Source organism: Echinops telfairi, unplaced genomic scaffold (assembly GCF_000313985.2).
Source record: "Echinops telfairi isolate 266 unplaced genomic scaffold, ASM31398v2 ScPeMD7_17;HRSCAF=63, whole genome shotgun sequence".
NCBI classification, from domain to species: Eukaryota; Metazoa; Chordata; class Mammalia; order Afrosoricida; family Tenrecidae; genus Echinops; species Echinops telfairi.
The window spans coordinates 5244141-5251009 of record NW_022103914.1 but is presented as its reverse complement, the minus strand read 5'-3'; the positions used below and the strand labels follow the sequence as shown (position 1 = coordinate 5251009).

General features: G+C 43.6%; 1 protein-coding gene across 1 annotated transcript in view; it reads left to right on the top strand.

Moving 5' to 3' along the window:
- Positions 1-6869, top strand: part of ZDHHC19 (zinc finger DHHC-type palmitoyltransferase 19) — a 148348-nt gene that overhangs the window by 133658 nt on the left and 7821 nt on the right. The gene's annotated exons all lie outside the window — the stretch shown is intronic.

Here is a 6869-nt window from a genome sequence, read left to right as displayed (position 1 = left end):
ATCAGTGGCAGTAATGACAGAGCATGCGCTGTTACGCAAAAACGGCGATAGAGTGAAGCCGCGGAAGTCGAAGCGCGAAGTGGCGAGGGTCCACTTTATAAGAAAGAGGTTTATATAAGAGAGCAACTGACTATTGAGAAAATGGCCCAGCCCAGTCCAGATCAAGTCCATAAGTCCAATATTAGCCCATATATCTGATACTAATCTATGAAGTCCTCTTCAGACTCACAAAACACATGCAATGATGCAGGAGGATCCCAAGCCTGTGGGTTGGAAGTCTTGTGGATCTAGTGATGTTGTAAGCATCTCAGCACTGGCAGGGATCTCTACGTGGCTTCTCTGGCACCAGAGGTCTGGTTGCATCAAGGTAGGTCCATGTGGCTTCTCCAGCTCCCAGGGTGTAGCACCAGGTGTCTTGTCAGAGCGTCTCTCAGTGAGTGAGCCGAGAGAGATAAGTGTTTTCCCAGAATCCTTAGGAGAAGGCCATGCCCACACAGATAGCTTATTGATTATGACCCTATTTACAGACTAGACTCCACCCCTTCACTCTTAATCCTCTCAAGTCCCAAATTGACACCAGATTATGTAACTACCACAGTGGTAATTATTATACATTTCTTCTTATATGATTGCGTGAATGAATTGTATGATCTATGGATTATGTGCCAATCAAACTGTTAAAAAATTGCTAATCTTTAAGCTTGATCCTAACATAATAATATATATATTTAAAAGATGGAGTACAAAAGAGACTCCATCTCAAATATAAACTAAAGAGAACATTTATTAAGTATTAAAAGAGACAAAGATGACACAAGATACAGACACGTCATCTGGATGTGGGAGACCACCAACATGAGGTTGAGATGGCATCTAAGGGCTCACAATTTAATTGAGACTCAAGATAAATAAGGGGGGGCATGAGGAAATTGTCCCCAGAGCATGATTGGTGGCAGATCAACATGTAACAGTTACAGGTGGAACCACAGAAGCAGGGAGGGACCGTGATTGGGACACTGTACATTGTTAGATAGAAGGGCTTATAACATTGGTCCAGGGCCTTCCGACCAAGGCAGTCAGGGCCAAAGTGATGGGGTGTGACTTATGACTATGTGACCCCCTGTACCGGCCCCAGTACAGTGACCTCCATCAAGGACACATCTAAGAGAGCCCCTAAGAGAGAGACTGCCCCTCCCTGAGCTGAGCAGGCCAGAGAGGGGTGGCGGCAATCCACTCCCCAAGTCATTCTGCCTGAGAGCAAGACTATCTACACCCTTGGTTAAAGATCAGAAAGCATTCGATGGAGACTTAATCTGAAAAAGGAGTTTGGGCTATAGCCTTTTACAAACCAGGGTGCTCAGATTTTAAGCCCCAATACAGATAAACAATTATGAGAATATCTCATTGATTAAGGATAGGGCTACACAGATGATTTTTTAATAATTTTGGTTAATAAGTACACCAGAAAAAAGTTGAATATGTAAAAGTTGTATGGCAGATGTATGAATAACAATATTGAACCAAATACCTCATGAGGATTTGATTCCTTGGTTCTCCAATTTAGGTTCATGGTTTCATGAGACACCCAAGTTTAATTTGCCAAGTTAATTTAGGACTTATTTTCTGCTTCCTAGTTTGTTGCAAAATGCCTGGGGTCCTTAAAGCTCCAAAGTCATCATCCAAGGTTCAAGGGATCCCTACTCACTTGGAACAACGACGAAGAAGGAGAGTCAGGAGTAGGAAGAGGATGTGGGCCGTGTGGCTGTGTGCCTCCGTGAACAACTGCCTCCATTGTCCTGAGACCAGAAGGTGTAGATGGTGCCCGGCTGCCATCACTGGACATTTTAACCAAAGAGCCTATGAAAGAATCCTGATCCGAAGCCGAGAAATGAGGAACAGAATCTAAAATTCTCATGGACTCTAAACTTTCTATAGCTGGGGATGTTGGTTGCTCCCTTTAAACTCTTGCCCTGAGATCATCTTTGAACGTTAAACCAAACTATCTCCAGAAATCTTCTTAAAACTGAAAAATAGTTTAGCACAACTAGTAAAAAAAAAAAATCTACCTTGAGCAGCAACGGCAACTCTCAGGATTCGATAGGGACTTTAGAGAGCAGTGACTTTATGCTAGTGAGGAACAGCCCGGGAAAAGGATGAGAAGGGGTGTACAACATGAAGAATGTCATCAACGTAACTCAATGGACCTGTAGAAACTACTGTGTATTTTCTCAGCAGCAACAAAATAACGCATTAAGGGGGTGAGGAGAGGAAATGAATCCTGAAAATTGGCGATCTTCTCAAATTGACCCTCTTTGAAAGAAATTCTGCCTTGAGAGTAAGTGTGCCGTGCTGGGCATGTCGTGCCAGGCTGCCTAAAGATGCGTAAAGAGGCCGTAGAAGGGGATTGTTAGAGACCTGCTCTGAAGCTAGGGCTCCCAGGTGCTACTTCTCAGGCACTGTTGTCACCACTTATGAGCCTTGTGACCTGAGACAAGTTACTTAACCTCTGTATAACGTCAGTGTTCACACCGGGAAAGTAGGGATTGCATTAGTCTTTATTTTTAAGGCTTATCACATGGTTCGCATGGTTTGCTGCTGGACCAGAAATATGACAACTTGGAGGTTTTCTCAAACAGATGTGTATTTTCTCACAGGGTAGGAGACCACTCACGGCCACCAGTTGATCCCAGTTCCCCACAGCCCTATCAGACGGAGTAGATTCACCTCTGTGGGTTCTGGAGCCTTCGAATGGTTATGAGAGCAGACAGCCTCCATTTTCTCCTCCAGAGCGGTGGGTGATTTCGAACGGCTCACCTTTGTGAGTTAGCAGCTCAATCGGTAGCCCATTATGCCACCAGGGCTCCTTAGCTGAGAAATCCAAGTTCCGCGGGCTGACTCTGAAAGAAGACTTCCTCTCTCGGTCAGCTCCGGGGGAAGGGCTGTGTCTGTTTGCAGCTTTTGCTCCTGGGTGATCTTCCTGTGGCTTGGCTTCTCTCTTCCCCATCGCTGCTTCTTTCCTCGACACAATTTGACCCATAGCATTCCACTGTTCAGCTCCCCCAATTTCATGTCTTACCACCGGCAAATCATATCCACCCTGTCACACAAGGTAGCCTACTATAAAGGGGAGGCAAACTCTTCCTCACTAACTGGATATTTATTACTCCTGTTCCCTGTTCTTGTCTGAGCTTCCTTTTAGCACTGAGGAAAAAAAAATATAATTTAGTCAGCAGTATAGGGACAGGAAACATAGCATTTCCAAGTACATTTTTTAAGGAGGGGAAAAAAAAAAAAGCAAAGTTAAATGGAAAATAGCACCAACCTCAAATATGTGAGCTGCCAGCCCATCAAGCATTCTCTGAAGGACATGTTCCAATAAAGCAGAGCTCCACATTCTGGTCGGGAGCAATTATCCCAGGCATGGGATTCCAAGGTGGTGAAACGGACTTTAACACAGGAGCTGCGGTACCAGCTGAACAGAGGTCAGAGTGGTTTCCGCAGAGCTCGCTCTGAGTGATGAGCAGAGAGTTCTACCATCGCTGACTCAAGCCGCCCCCATTATTGGGAAGCATTGGAAAAGGCTTTATTTATCTAGGTGTTCTAACTCTGCCTCCCCACCCATGAAACCTCAATCAATACTTGCTGAGGTGCAGGATGGCAGCAAGTTAAAATAGTGGGCAAAGGAACAAGGAGAAACCTTGGGAGTTGAAATTTAACTTGGAGCAAGCAAGGCATTTCTGCTGTTGAGCAAGAAGATTTGTGCTGGGAGTGGGGGGAAATGAGGAGCTGATGCCAGGGGCTCATGTGGAGAGCAAATGCTTTGAGAAAGAAGAGGGTAACGAATGTACAAATGTGCTTCAAACAGTTGATGTATGTATGGATTGTGTTAAGAGTTGTATGAGCCCTAAATAAAATGATTGAAGCCAAAGAAAGAAAGATTTGTGCTCTGAGAAAGGAGATGGCCCAGGACTGTAGTTTTCAAGCAGGTCACAGGAAAATCAATATATTGAGTTGAAAGCAGCATTAAGAAAAATAATAATAATAATAATAGAATAGAAAATTCCAGAGTGCCTGCCATGAGGCAAGGGTGCTCTTTCATTAGACTTTATTCCCCCTCCCTGTTTTCTGTGAGCATGCCTTCTTAAAGACGTGTATGTGCCGAGTTGCAAAGGAAAATGGATTGTATTGCCATGGAAAGTGGTGAAAAACGATGTTTGAGAAATATTAGCCTAAGGAAGCCACAGCTACCATTTGGACCACAGGTAGGAGCTCAGAAAAGGAGCAGGTGGTTTGAGATCTCCCATTGTCAACTTGACAAATGAAGGGACAAATTACTAAATGCAACTTATACTCCTCTTGCCACCATCTATCTTATAGGTTTAGTTCAACAAAATCTTTTCTTACCCCGCCCTCCACCCCCACCCCAGATTCCTGGTTTTTAACTAAGGTAAGGGCCATAGGGTTGAATTTGACCTCCTGGGCCAAGCAGCAATGGCTCCCTCTTGTACCTGTGACTGAGTCTGAGAGGAGAATGTTTACATTCCATTGTACTTCTACAAGGAAAAAAAATCTGTTTTATTCAGACAACAGGTCAACATAAAGATGAACTCAAATCAAAATTGGCATATAATTTGGAAAATGAAAATTCTGTTTTCACAGATACAGTCCTCCCCCTCTTCCCCCCCCCCAAAAAAAATCAGGGCCGATTTGCTTATCTCTTTTCCTCTTTGCCCAACCCACAATACCACTCAATCCTGTGAGTAATGACGGCAATTACCTTTCCTTCTTTATGGTTATTAATTACTTTTGCTTCTGGTTGTCAGCCATTATGGGTGACTAAGTCACTTTTTCTAGAACTAGGCCTTCAGAAGCCCTTGAAAAAGAGCACTTGATTTTCATTCCCTGGAGTAATTACTTCCTTCACGGCTAGTTGCTTAGAACTTTCCCATTTGCAGCCTTCCTTGTCATGACCCTCCCCGACTCACTTAGACTGGGTTCTCCACTAATAGTGCCCTACATCTGTATTACTGTAGAGTGTAAGGTGTGAGCCCTGGTGGTGCTGTTGGTACGTGCTGGACTGCTAACCACAAAGAAGGCTGGAGGTTCAAACCCACTAGCCACTCTATGGGAGAAAAATGAGGCTGTCTGCTCCTGTAAAGATTTACAGCCACGGAAACCCTGCATAGGTTGGCTTCGAGTCAGATCTACTTGATGGCAGTGGTCTATGAATCAGTGACCTAAGGAGCATTCTTTTTTTTTTTTTCTTGGTGGGAAGGGCAGAGGACAAAGTTCAGTTTGGCATATGCATCAAAGAGGAAAAAGAGATGGGAAATGGGCTGACACCATCAAGGTTACAATATCAAAAAGGAACCATATAAAATGTGTTCTTCTCATTCAGAGTTGGTAGTGGTTTGGTTTTTACAACAGATGCGTCACCAAGGCAGGTCACCAATTCAATGGCACTTTACTATTTCACTGTACTTCACCCATGTCAGATTCCTACATAGCCATTGCTGGCCAAGAGTCTACTATTGGCCAGCCACATATTTGTTGTTGTTAGGGGCCATCGAGTCAGCTCCGACCTATAGTGACCCTGTGCACAACAGAACCAAGCACTGCACAGTCCTGCACCAGCCTCACCATTGCTCCTGTGTCTGAGCCCACTGATGCAGCCCCTGTGTCCATCCATCTCCTCAAGGGCCCCTCCACATTACCAAACATGATGTCCTTCTCCAGGGACTGGTCTCTCCTGACAACATGTCCAAAGTACGTGAGACAAAGTCTTGCCAACCTTACCTTTAAGGAGCCCTCTGGCCTTACTCCTTCCACTACAGATTGGTGTGTCCTTTCAGCAGTCCATGGTCCTTTCAATAGTCTTCTCCAGCACTGCAATTCAAATGCATTGATTCTTCTACGGTCTTCCTTATTCAATGTCCAAGTTTCACATGAAGATGAGGCAATGGATAATACCATGGCTAGGGCTCAGGCACACCTTCGTCCTCTAAATAGCATCCTTACTCTTCAATGCTCTGAAGAGGTCTTGTGCAGGCAGTGTTTTTAGGAATCTGCATCTGCCTTAGCTCATTTCGACCACAGAAGTCCTGTGAAGCAAGTATTTTTCTCTTTGCTTTATGGGTGCTGCAACCCAGTTGCTACTTGATGGCAGTGGGTCTGGTCTGGTTTGGTTTTATAACCCAGGATCAAGAAAATTGAGAACTCCAGTTCTTGGACTCTCTAAGCTTGGTGTTCTTTCACCATACCTCAATCTAATGTGTATTAGACGGTTATTCTTCACCAGCCTTGGGTTTTCTTCATGCCAAATTCTAATACATATGATTTTATTTCTGTGTACCCTTGGGAAAATAGCAGGAATCTTGTTTCAGCAAAAGATATATCATACATGCAAGTCTGTGAAAGGTTGCCAATTGAATGCTAGATACTTGGTTATACTAGTGTTTAGGGTACAAACTGTTGTGGGTTCAAATAAATGACAGCCACTATAATGTCTTGAAATTTAGAAGAGTTTTTATTCATTTATAAACATACTGCGAGAACATGAAAGTGATTCTTGAGATTGCCATCTGAGTAGACATTTCAGTGAGTTTATAAAAGCAAAAGCTCGTTTATTACTTGTCAGGTACTTAAGCAAGCATATGACTAGAGCAGAAAGCAAAATGAATATTAACATTTTGAGAATTAGTGAGCATTACAGGGCACAAGATTGATTATAGCATCCTGGTTACAATATCAAAAAGGAACACTATTAAAGATGTGGTAGATATATAATCATTTGTCAATTTGAAGATTAAGGGTGTAGGGGTGGAGTCTAGGTTGTCAATAAGATCATAGACAATGAGGCCTCTGTGTGG